The following is a 13,752-nucleotide window of genomic DNA, read 5'->3' as shown; positions in this document are numbered from 1 at the left end:
GAACGCTGCAGGCAGGGCCGCCACTTTCAAATAACAATCATGGATGTGCTGCTGACAGTACCAGACACAAGCCTGTCCTCCACTCCCATCAGCAGCCAGCAGCTTAGAGTAACCGGTGGCTAGCAAGTGTTCTGAAGATGTGGAAAAGGATCACACTATTACCAAACAAGACACAGACTATTGTGATTTTGGAGACATTCCAAAATAAAGTGAGTGATAAAAGGATGATTATCAATGGTGGGTATTTCTGAAACAGCAAACTCATATCCCCATGATGTGACAGTCCCGTTCTAGGTGGGGTGTAGGATTTTAGGGACAAACTGCACAAAGACAGGTCAGGTGACAGCCTTTCCATGGTACTTCCCCTCCCCCCAACTCTGACATCACAGCATCTAGGACATCACGCAAGACCCACCTGGAACACACAAACCCCCACATGCACACACCACACACACACACACCCGACAGACACATATAGACATACACACACCACACACACAATGCACAAATACACTCACACACATACACAAACACCACACACCCACCAAACTCATATAGACAAACACACACCCTATACACATACACACATCACCCACCCACACACACCCCACACAATGCACATATATAAACACACATATATACATATATAAAAACCACACCACATATACACATACAACACACACTACTCACACATACATATCACACACATACACCAGACACACACCTACCACACACACACCACAAACACACATATTACACACAACCACACACACACCATAGACACATACACATATTACACACAACCACGCACACACCACATAACCACATACCACACACACACTGCAGATAAACACCCGCACACATACACATACATACACCCCACACATACTTAATATACTCATATACCTATGTTGAAATACATACATGCTCATAAATGTCTACATACATGTTTTATTTTATTTTTGCTTTTTAAGGCCACTACAGTGGCATATAGCAGTCCCCAGGCTAGGGGTCAAATCAGAGCTATAGCAGGGCTACAGCAGGGCCACAGCAATGTGGGATCTGACCTGTGCCTGCGACCTGCACCACAGATCAGGGCAACGCTGGATCATTAACCCACTGAGCAAAGCCAGGGATGGAACCTGCGTCCTCATGGATGCTAGTCAGATTCGTTTCCACTGAGCCATGATGGGAACTCCCTCCTATGTACATATTTTAAATAGATGAGTCTATTACAGAGATACTCTTCATTAGTGTCTATAACATTTAAATAATATTTTAGTCATGTGACAACTCTCAAGGCATATATATTTTAGTCAATCAGCTTTGCCTCCCCACCCCCTCAAAGAAACTATGTGGGGTGTAAGATTGTTAAAACTGACTTACTTCTAAAATTGATTTTTTTAAAATTTTATTGGAATTTAGTGGACTTACAATGTTGTATTAGTTTCAGGTGTACAGCAAAGTGAATCAGTCATATGTATACATATATCCACTCTTCTTTCCCATGTAGGTTATGACACAGTACTGAGTAGATTTCCTGGTACTGTCTGATAGCATTTATTTAAAGATTAGCACAGCTACCTTATTTGTGACCAAGAACACCCAGAAATCTTAGTCCTAAAGGTAAATATATATATATAGTAATCACTATATAACTATACATAGTAATATATAGTGATTACTATATGAAGTAATCACTATATATATATATATATATATATATACATAGTAATAACACCATAGCTGGTACCCACGATACATGCTAACACCCATCATCACTGTCAGCATCTCTGCCATGAACCCCCTCCACCCTAGTGGTGATGTCGGGATCACACCGAGGTCAGCAGGGAGGAAGCTCCTCACCACAGCTCTGCCAGTCTTGTTTTGGACTGACAGGGTCCCTCTAATGTCACATCTACTCCGAGGCACTTACAACTATATTTTATTATGCTAAGAATGTACACACTGTATTCCATTAGTGATACACTATTTAAAAGATTATTTTATACTTTTTTTTTTAAATGGATACATCCAAAAGCAATAGTGTTTTGTCAGGTCATTCACATAATAACATTTCAAATATCTGAATGAATTATGATGAAAAAACAAACGTTTGAAAAAACATCACCAATAATAATTATGAAGAATTAAACATAAACTGATCTCTGACTTTGGTACAAACTTTCAAACCCTAGCTTGACAATTTCAATTATTAACTAGAATAAAAAAACAAGAAGATAGAAAAAAAGAGCAACATATAATAGGACATCAGGACCAAGAGTGAGGTTTTTAACAAGAAGCCTATATTTAAAGGCTCTATCAATGACTGGCTCTGATATTTCAACTCTGACCTTAACTTTTCTTTTCTGAAAATTGAGATTAATAATAATGCCCTTAAGCTGTGTAAGATTATTAAATATGCAAAGCATTTATATAGCTTATAGTTCACAATAAGCACTTTCAAATTGGTACCTATTATTATTCCAGCCGGAAATACATTCTAGTAATCGTCCCCTACCATCACAATGTTAAAACGAACATCTTACGTTGACATCATGTGAAAATGGAATTTTTTTTTTTTTTTGTCTTTTTGCTATTTCTTGAGCTGCTCCCGCGGCATATGGAGGTTCCCAGGCTAGGGGTCCAATCGGAGCTGTACCTGCCAGCCTACGCCAGAGCCACGGCAACAGGATCCGAGCCGCGTCTGCAACCTACACCACAGCTCACGGCAACGCCGGATCCTTAACCCACTGAACAAGGGCAGGGACCGAACCCGCAACCTCATGGTTCCTAGTTGGATTCGTTAACCACTGAGCCACGACGGGAACTCCTGAAAATGGAATTTTTAGGTAACATATGAGGTATTGCTTGGGGAGGTCTGTAACCTACAGGACAGACAGAGACAAGGATGCCTTCAGGGTCTCCGTGTCCCCAACCTATGAAGCCACAGCACATAAAGTGTGACCTTATTCACCATCTGATGTGAGTAATACACCAGAGCCTCAGGGTTTTGTTTTTCATATCTTCCAATAAATGTTTATCGTGTTTCCAGTAGATGTTAAGTAAGCAGAAAACCTAGTGACCCGTGGCCTGTGACTTCTCAGAATCGAAAGTGAGAGCCAGATGCCCTCTGGATGGATTCAGGGCTTCAAAACGAGGAAGTGGACCCACCCGCCCCGTGGGAAGAAGTCTTCATGGGCTCATGGGGTGCAGACCCAGAGGGATAATTCTCAGCCCTGATGCAGGAGGAGAGGCTCCCAGAGATGGCCTGACAAGGGCTTCCTCTCCTGCATCCATCTGTCTGTCCTGCTCCCTCAGGGCCAGTGAAGGGGATCCTCCCCTCTGAGCACAGCCTGGCTCCCGGGACGCGCTGATCAACAATGTGGCCGAGCGGCTTCCAGGTGAGTTTACAAAAAGTCATCCTCAGCCACACGGAGAAGCCACTGTCTCAGCCTGTCCGGAGCTCCCAGAAGGCATCCAGCATCAACCTCATCACTTTCTAGAGACTCAAAGTGATAAATATCGGACACAGCACAGTCAGAACCGGGAAGCTTGAGAGAAAATAAAGCACTGGTTTTAAGATATTACATTTGAGGCTGGTTTGTTAGAGAACAACAAACAGCTGGAAGCCCCAAGTCAGTTAGTCCTGAAGATGAAAAGGAACATGCCCGCCACAGCCCTACTTCCGCTTTGGTACATGCCTCTAGACTCCAAACCTCCAAAGATCCTTTGTTGGCAGGATCTAAGCTGTGACCCACGAGGTAAAATCCCTGCATGGTCAGCCTCCTGGGAATCTGATGATGGCTGATGGGTTTGGCCCTGGAATGAGGCTACCTGATCTGCAGAGGACCTGGGGCACGTCCCTGGGTGACCTCAGCCTCGATGCTGCAAATGGATGTCAAGGTGTCCTCGTCCACTCTTTCCTGGGATCCTCCTCCTCATCCACTGATTTCGTTTCCCTTCTTTTCCATTCACACCCCAACTCCCCATCAATTACTCTGCATCCAAACCCACTCCCCTGCTTTTGTGATCTGAACCCTCTGGCTGCTATTAACCAAACAGTCTCAGTTCCAAGCAACCACCACCACCACCAATACCTTCTTCCTCAGGCCAGTAATGTTGCAGAAACCATTGCAGCGGAAAGAGACAAGCATTAACTCAGAGATGTGGAATAGCCAAGTTTATTCCGCACCGGTGCAGGCTCAGAGGAGTCACCTCCAGAGTCGGAGCACCAAGTCTTTGTTCTGGGTGACCTTTATACAATACAGACTTTGGGGTCTTATGTGCTCCCCCCTCCTCACCCCCTGCGCCCCCATCCCCACCCTTCCCCTTCCCAGAGCAGACAGAGTTCCTGCCTAAGAAGCTGAGCAGAACAAGATTACAAAAGTGAAACTGATAAACAATGCTTGGAGCACCATTACCAGGGCTGCTAGCAAGGACATAAGGTACATAGTTGCTACAAGATTACAAGAAGGGTGATATGTGGGGAGCAAAGCTGCTGACAGGCAGGTAGCTGCCTCTTGTGGCAGGGAGGGCGGGGGCAGGGGGGTCTTCTAGATAAAACTCTTACTTTTGTAAGAGACTCTGGGTCACCCTAAGAGACCAGTGGTCACCCTGATAGGGCACAGTCACAGAGGCACCCAGAGTTAGGGAGCGTGGTCTGGCCTTTGTCCTCCTCAGGGGAAGAGAGACTGGGTGGGCCAAGGTTCCCCAAGGAGCAAGTTAATCAGCACAACGTTTACATCTGGGGAAAACATCAAAGACAGGAAGCCACCTGATTCGGAACTGCTCTGCAATTATAGTTTTTGATTCAAACCTTCAGAATGAAAGCACATATAAGGAAGTTCCAGTTGTGGCTCAGTGGGTTAAGAACCTGACTGGTATCCATGAGGACATGGGTCTGAACCCTGGCCTCACTCAGTGGGTTAAGGATTCGATGTTGCTGTGCACTGTGGATCCCGCGTTGCTGTGGCTGTGGCGCAGGCCAGCAGCGTGGCTCCAATTCAATCCTTAGCCTGGGAATTTGCATATGCTGTAGATGTGGCCCTGAAAAAAAAAGAAAGAAAGCAAATGTAAGTATAAACTACTGCTCCATTATTAACAAAGACGGTTTATCATTGTACAAGTCCCCAGAGGTAAATGGTGTGATGGCGGCCGTGCAGGTCTAGGCTGAGGGCTGGGGTCTGAGTTCCCTAGACATCCTGTGATGTGTCATTATGGCCCCAGAGCCTCTCACACTCAACTTGAGAATTTCCCCACTAAAGTCACCTCTTGCTGTTTGCTGTCTTTCAGTGGCTCAGTGCACCTGGGAGACACTGCCAGCTCTACTAGCCCAAGCTCGAGAATGGAACCCTGTTCGTAGATGTCACATGTCACAACAACAGGCTCACTAACACCTCACCTTATTACAGGGAGAATGGCTGGTGCAGTAGTTAACCACTGCCCCGCACAAAAGGGCAGACCCTCCCTGTACAAATACTTAACGTGACTTGTCCCCGAGATGGAGCAAGTAAGCCCCGTTTGCAAAGGAGCCATGCATGAGAGAGGGTACAAAGGAGCCATGCATGAGACAAGCAAGCTCTGTGCCCCAAGGTCCCATTTATTACCCAAGTACTGCTTACTTTTCCAAGCGTGTCCGAGGACCCTGAGAGAATTCATGTACACGTCAGTGAGCCCTTTACTTTTCAGAGAGCATTTTATGTTCCCTAACTCACCACAGATGAAACACGTCAATAAAATAAACTGTGCAAAAAGGAATGTGCACTGGGAATGACTCCTCAATTGCCTCTGAAAATTCCTGCAAATGGAGACTAAAATTCTCCTGAACATGGATGGAATGTGGACTGGTTACTTTCACGCTAACAGACAAAACTTACGATTCACTAATTTCACGGAAAGACAAAAATAGTTTGGCTTAATAAATAAAATAAGGAATTTTAAATATGGCGAGTCTTTGCTGAAACTATATGAACACTGACTGGAATGGAAGCTGAGAACAAGGTAGCCTGGAGATCAGCTCACCTGCCCTGGACCCTGGACCAGCGCCCAGCAGGGTCCTCTCAGCATCAGTAAGAGGAGGGCTTCTCCTTCAACGAGGAAGATGGGGAGCAGAGAGATCAGCCATCTGTAGGGGGAAGTGGGGTGTGAAACCCAGGCCACATGCTTGAACTTCCCTTGGCACCATAGGCTGGCCCCTGGGCCCGTCCTCTGCCTGTTATTACAAATAAAACTTTATTGGGACGTGGCTGCTCTGGCACGTCCCCCAGCCCAGGGCATAGTCCAGTCCTGAGCCCCTAAGGCCCAAAAGCAGGTCTCAAATTGGAAAAGACCCAGTCCTTTATCTACACCTCTGCTTCTAATTCTAGAACACGTCTCAGATTAGTAAATCCAAACTTTGGTTTCTGTTTAGTTACTGGAACAAAACAGTGGCATCAACATTTCCATATTTATTTCACACTCTTTTGGTGTTTATAACAGCATTATCTTACAAGATTTTTTTTTGAAAACTCTATGATACTAAACTTGAATATAATTCAAATATAAGAATGTTTCATCATATCAACGGTGAACTAATGTATATCATATACAAATACTAAACACACACTACCAGGCTGATACAAATCATTGACATATACAAAGAAAATACAGCAGTATTCAAAACACAGAGTAAATATTTAAAATACATAAAAGTTAATCATAAATGAAAGCAAATCGGTCTTCATTTTTTTTTTTAAGAATGTGCCACGTTAAGAAACAAAGTATATTAACTGATTCACTTTTGAGCCAAGAGTACATTTCTGTGTTTTTACCCCAAACAACAAAAATAAGTCTTCAGATGCTACATGGATGGAGCAGTGGGGGAATACATTTAGACACAGTCTCCAGTTAGCTTCAACTGATAGCCACAGAGTAGGCACAGGTGGTTGTAGAAGTCCCAATAGGGGATCATAGATGAAGAGGAAAACCTGGGGGATGCTGGGAGACCACTGTAAATTCAAGACAGCCATCAGCACCAGGCAGCCTTGCTCGACTAGTGGAGGTGTGAGAACTGTCCTAGGTCATTGGCTGGGGGACGGGATGAGGCCTGCATTGAGATTCAGACCAAGGGCAAGAGTCTGAGGACCGCCCTTCTGCTGATTTGAATACACACCTTATGGGATACGAAGGAGGAGCTGCTGCTCCTAGAAAAGAAGAGGCAGGCCTTTCCAACCCCCTCTCTCCTTGGAGGATAAAACTGTGGCCCACTGGATCCTCGGGACAGAGCTTCCGTGCCTGCCCTTGAGCATCTCTCACAAGCGTCGTCGTATCCTCATAAATTATTTCTTGCCTATCACTTTGTCTCTCACTGAATTCCTTCTGTGTGGAGGCATTAAAAACCTGAACCTTAGTGAGTCCAGACACAGGGTAAGTAATTCTAATTTAAGCTCCAGTCTGGCTTCAGGTTGGGTTCGAGTCCCAATCTGGGTTTGGTCTGGGTTCCAAGTCCTAGCAAGTGGGTTCAAGTCCCAATGTGTGTCCTGGCTTGGTTCAGGCTGTTAGGGCTATCGGTTTCACAGCTGGGTCCTTATTCAAGATTAATTCCTGGAAATCCCTATCTGAACATAACCTATTTTTAGACATAAACTGGAAGCTGTTTTACTCACACTGAGTGTTCACTTTTGTGTTTAAGACAAATTTTGATTTGTCCTCATGGTCATCACTGTTATCACAGTTTTATTTCCTTCTGTTTAAGCTGAGCTCCTGATGCACTGGTATCTACAGTAATAGTGTTCCATTCATGGTTTGTAAAATCTTTGAACTAAAGTGTCATCTGTTCTTGCCCTGGAAGCTGGGCTTTGGGACGATCATCTCCCTCCCTGAGACACAAGACTTTCTGAAAGAAAGATCCTTTGCTCAATTCAATGGGAGTTCCCGTCGTGGTGCAGTGGTTAACGAATCCGACTAGGAACCATGAGGTTGCAGGTTCGGTCCCTGCCCTTGCTCAGTGGGTTAATGATCTGGCGTTGCCCTGAGCTGTGGTGTAGGCTGCAGACACGGCTCAGATCCCGCGTTGCTGTGGCTCTGGCGTAGGCCGGTGGCTGCAGCTCTGATTGGACCCCTAGCCTGGGAACCTCCATATGCTGTGGGAGTGGCCCAAGAAATAGCTAAAAAGACAAAAAATAAAAATAAAAATTATTAATGTAAGTACCTTGGGGTTTGCTCTATTGTTTAAGATTTAAATTTCAGACTTGTTCAAACACCACAGGAGTTCCTGTGGTGGTGCAGCGAAAATGAATCCAACTAGTAACCATGAGATTGGGGGTTCGATCCCTGGCCTTGCTCAGTGGGTTAAGGAGCCAGCGTTGCTGTAAGCTGTGCTGTGGTGTAGGTCGTAGACAAAGCTTGGATCCCACATTGCTGTGGTGTAGGTAGGTCAGCGGCTGCAGCTCTGATTAGACCCCTAGCCTGGGAACTTCCATATGCGGCGGGTGTGGCCCTAAAAAGCAAAACAAAACAAAACCAAAAACCCAAACAGTGAAACAATATCACCCAAACCACCAACACAGTAGTTTTTAAAATCTGCCCAGTTACCAGAAAGCAGAAGGGCTATGCGGAGGACAAAACACTGCCCCAGGTCCACTGGATTTTCTGCACTGGGAGCAGATAAACACCCACACATTTTTCAGGCCAACCAAATTGAGAAGCTTGGAAGGACAGCATTCACCTCACAGCTGAAGGCTCAAGCCTCCAGCCTCCGCACAGGCCTCAAAGCCTAGCAGCAACCAAGGTGCCCAGCAGGCCACACTCTCCCCTGGGGCTTGACCTACAAAGAGCTTCTGATCTGTCCTCCACTTCTGGCCACAATGCATCCCTGCTCCCTGGCTAGCTCCGTCCCTCCCCTGCCACACGGGGGTCCCCACGGGGCTGCTCAGCGTGAGGACCCTGAGGGGAGCCCAGCACAGAAGATGGGCTTTGGTTCTCATCTCAGAGGGACCCTTCCCCCATCACTTCGGGTGCCCCCTGTGTGGCTGGGCCACCCCATCCAGGCACAGAAGGGTGGGGCTGGGGGCGAGGTGCAGAGTGAAACATCAGAGCCTGCGCTCCCAGCTGGGCCGCCCCAGGGGGCAAGGGGGAGGGGGTAGGTGAAGGGTGCCACAGACTTTTCCCACTTTGGGCACAAGAATACTCCATTTTCCAGCCTCAGGGCTTTCAAGGAAAGGGATTTCAAATCCCCCTGGTCTTTCATCTTGAGACTTCTAAACCTCCCTGCATGTGACCCAGAAGCTATCTGTGGGGAAGAAGGTTTATTTTCCCCAAACCATTTCAGAAGGAGCCTTACAACAAAATGAATTATTAAAGAAAATGAAACCAAAACAGACATACAAAACACAACCCCTCATTCATCATGACTGGAGTTAATCGATACAAACACAGATCAGTACGAACATTCCTGTCCTTGCTGTGAAGCCGGCTCAGTGTGAGCCCGTCCCTGCCCCGGACAGCTGCAGACCAGCTGGGACCTGCACTGTCCTTGGTGGCTCGGATGCAGATGGGGGGGGGGGGTCCTCAAGGGCATCTCCCCCCAAACATCACGCATCTAATGTTGGCTGTTTCTCTGATAAAATGCTTTGAATACAACAAAAAATAAAACATCACAAACCAAAAGGCTAAGAACATTTCAGCTACTTTGATAGTTGGAGAAAAACGACATGGACATTTTTCTCTTTATGATGAAGAGGTGAGATAAAATCAGGGACAGTGGTTTTCCTCGAGTACGCATATGATTTAGGACAAGTAGCAGTTCACCCCTCCTCCCTTAGTCTGCAAGCATCACAACAGCAGCACCTGTCAACAAACACAGGGACCGGAGAGATGTGTTTGCTCACCAAAATGTACACTGAAGTGAATTAGAGCAGAATTATGTAACATAAGCAATCCTATACAGGGTGTGTGCATTTCCCAGCTCCAATTATAATAAACCACACACAACTGAAACCAGCATAAAATTGTAACCTGCATGCCTCCTAATACCCCCTTCTTCAGGACGCAATCTCCAACTTTTAAATATGACAAACTGTCTACTTTCTCAAGTGTCTACTAATTAATTAGGTGTATGCTGTACTATGAGACTTTTTTTTTTTTTTGTCTCAGGCAATCGAATAGCCAAAATATATATTTAGAAAATCAGAAAAGTGTGACTTCAGATACGGGCAATCAAAAATTAGAAACATTTTAAAATTCATATAGTTCTGTTAATAACTTAGCTTGCAATTTTTACATCCTTTTAGAACCACACCAACAAAAATAACACAGAGCCATATCACATCCACACACAGAGGTTGAAGTGACAGCCCAACACATGTAAAGGTATTCATGCAATTGAGCTGAAATTTTTTTTTTTTTTTTGTCTTTTTGCCTTTTCTAGGGCCGCACCCTTGGCATATGGAGGTTCCCAGGCTAGGGGTCCAATTGGAGCCGTAGCCGCAGGCCTACGCCAGAGCCACAGCAACGTGGGATCTGAGCCGAGTGTGCAACCTACACCATAGCTCACGGCAACGCTGGATCCTTAACCCACTGAGCAAGGCCAGGGATTGAACCCGCAACCTCATGGTTCCTAGTCAGATTCGTTAACCACTGAGCCACGACGGGAACTCCATGAGCTGAGGTTTTAATTGTGTTAAAATAAATCAATTGAAATAAAAACAAAACCCAGAGTTGTATGGTTGAGATTTGCCCACTTCATTTTATATTAAGAAAGACAATAAATAATAGATGTACCTTACATTTAAAACATGATAGTCTTCTGATATTTATTTTATGACCTGAAAACATGTTTTGAAAGGATAATCATTCCTAAGTACGTATGTATGTAGGTGTTCTTTCTCTCTCTCTCACACACACACACACCCCTCACAATTCTTTACATTTGCACGTAAACCTGCACTGCCTACTGTCTTGTCCATCTGTGACCTCATCCTTATAAAAAGACAAAGAGCTGCAGCTCAAACGAAGAGAAATGAAATTCATGAGGAAATGCACAAGATATTCTTATCTAGCTGCGTCTTGTAGCCCAAAATGTTTTCAAGAGAACAAAAAGACTCCCTTTAAAACAATCTGATGTAAAACAACAAAACAATACCCACATGCCATGTGCTTTAAGTTGGAAAAAGTAGTAAGCAGTTTAACCCATGTTAGTTCTAGAACAAACAGTTCTGCTCCCTTTCCTTTCTTCTGAACACATCCAAAAATGGCCAGACTGTTTCATGGCTCAAGGCCACCACCTGACCTGTGGTTTTACAAGTGCCCTGACTTCCTCATCAGTATTTTTAAAAAATTTTTATTACAGCTGATTGACAGTGTTCTGTCAATTTTTGTTGTACAGCGAAGGGACCCAGCTACACACATACAAACATGCTTTTTCTCACATTATCCTCCATCATGTTCCATCACAAGTGATTAGATAGAGTTCCCTGTGCTCGACAGCAGGATCTCATTATCCACTCCAAATTTTAACAAGGCCAAAGGTTAAGTTCTGGATGTGGTGGAATAAAAGTTTAGTATGAGTTCCCATCGCATTATATCTGCTCGGTCTCACCTTCTATTACACTCATCGCTAGAGGTGAGTCCATTTACAGGAAGGAGAGAACAGAGAGGAGGAGGGAGGAGGGGGCTCTGGTCATTAAGAGCCGGCAGGTGCCGGCAACTGGGGCTCAGGCCCTGGAAGGTGATCTCCACAGACACGGCCTCTGTTCTCACACCACTTACAGCCTCTGATGAGGTCATCGTGGTGGCGACACAGCTGCACACAGTGGGGTCTGTCTGCCTCAGTCTCACGGGATCAGGGTCACACACTAGACAGGGAGTGTGTGGAAATCAGCAACAACTGTCTTCCCCATGGAAGCAAATGCAAAGGCACAAGGCAGGAAAAGGCCAGACTGTGGACTGGGAGTGTTCAGGGCAGGGCTCATGTCTATGTGTACAGGTGTGTATGGTGTGTGTGTGTGTGTGTGTGTCTGTGTCTGGTGTGTGTATGAATGCGAACTCAAAATCCTGCCAAATATAAAAGCCTGCTGGGAGGAGGAGGCCATGGGCTGGTGGTGTGGTGACAGTGGACATGGCCGTGGGCGGGTGGTCTGGTGACGACGGAGGTGGCAACGGGCTAACAGTGTGGTGCACTGGAGGTAGCAGTGGGCTGATTGTGTGGTGGCAGCCGAGGTGGCCATGGACTGGTGGTGTGGTGATCGTGGCTAGGCAGTGACAGAAAAGCAAATGTATCATGCCCAGATGTGCTGCTGTAAGATGTATTTTTCATTCCTCCCAGAGTCAAAGCCGGTCTAAATGTATTAAGGTTGCCAGATGGCTTCTGGAAAAATCAAGATGTTGATGTATTTGTACAAGTCCTTAATACTACACAGAGACCAGAATCACGGAGCAGTAACCTTAACAACACACCCTCCAAGGCAGCATTTACTCTACACTATATCACTCTTTCAACACTGGGATTGCCCTTCTGAGGAAACGGACTCAAACCCCAATTCCCCGCTCCTGCGGTCCACTCTATTAGTTACTTCTGTTATGCTGCAATTTCCTAATTGCTCATTTTGTTAATTTCCAAGTGTTAGTAGCACTTCTGCTGTGCAAAGTCATTCAGGAATTCCAACCTAAATTATCTTCACTCACTGACCACGTAGCAAATATTTATCACATGTGGTGTCCAGACCTCGGCAAGAAAGTAAAGCCAGAATAAGATAAAGTGTCCCCTTCTTTCAGGGCACAGCCTGACTCGTGGGCTGTCACAACGGTTCTAAATAGTATTTATGGATAAGAAAGGTTCCATGAGCATTGAGAAGATCCCCTCTGTTTTTCTGAATTCACTCTATTTTGATATTTACATTTTATTCTTTGCTTCTCCAAATGGCATTTGGGCAAATGCAAAAATAAGAAAAATATACCTAGCATTTGTCAGAGTTTATGTACAGAAATCCCAGAGGCAAGATCAAAATACTGTCAGATATAAAGATGAAACAGCTGTGAATGTCAGAAGCACATTTTAAAAACACAGAACTAAACCACTGCTTTCCTCTCATGTGCTAGTTTTCAAAAGTTTCAAAACTATTAATGACTTCTTAAAGCTTCCCACAAAATTGTTTTGTCAGCATCCATTCATGAGGAACGACCCATATCCCCTGACAGAACCTAATTTTTGCTCCTTGCTGTGTTTTCTTTGAACAATCCTAGGTTTAATTATCTGGAATAAACTGTTCCTCTTGACAAGAAATACTGTTTCTTGGTTTTATTCCACATCTACAGAAATTCAGAAGCAAGATCCAACAGCAAGGGAGAAATCTTTATAGATTAAAGCTACCAAGAAAATAAATGGTGAAAAGATCCATTTCCTCAGTTTTAATCAGTGATTAGATGTCAAGAATACAGAAGAAAAAAAAATCAAAGGCAACAGCCCATTTCTCTCTGAATGCATGATTAATATCGCCAGTCAATTGAATCTTGTAAGAGGTTCAAAATGTTGTTAACTACAGTCCAGGGAAAGCAAAGTCGATATCACACACTTTCAGGCAACAGTCAATGGGGTTTTATGGGTGGGGAACTGTGATGTGTTCTGAGCGGGACCGAGGTGCCTCATTGTGGGCACAGCTCTTCATGGACCTTCTGAGAGGGTATTTAACCATCTGCTGGGGCAGGTGTTAAAGTGGATCAGAGCTGTGTTTACCAGGTTTGGGGTGGGGGCTGTATGTGCTCTGAAGACAAAGA

At 44.9% G+C, this 13,752-nt stretch overlaps 1 protein-coding gene across 7 annotated transcripts in view; it reads right to left on the bottom strand.

The window, feature by feature from the left end:
- Positions 1-13,752, bottom strand: part of SPOCK3 (SPARC (osteonectin), cwcv and kazal like domains proteoglycan 3) — a 370,327-nt gene that overhangs the window by 244,882 nt on the left and 111,693 nt on the right. The window lies entirely within an intron of this gene.

This window comes from Sus scrofa, chromosome 14 (genome assembly GCF_054392235.1).
Source record: "Sus scrofa isolate SSC_HxYL_T2T_F1_AM1 chromosome 14, Sscrofa_HxYL_maternal_Yorkshire_Landrace_v2.0, whole genome shotgun sequence".
Taxonomy (NCBI): domain Eukaryota; kingdom Metazoa; phylum Chordata; class Mammalia; order Artiodactyla; family Suidae; genus Sus; species Sus scrofa.
Note: the sequence above shows the minus strand (reverse complement) of the source record. Positions and strands in the feature narration are given on the sequence as shown.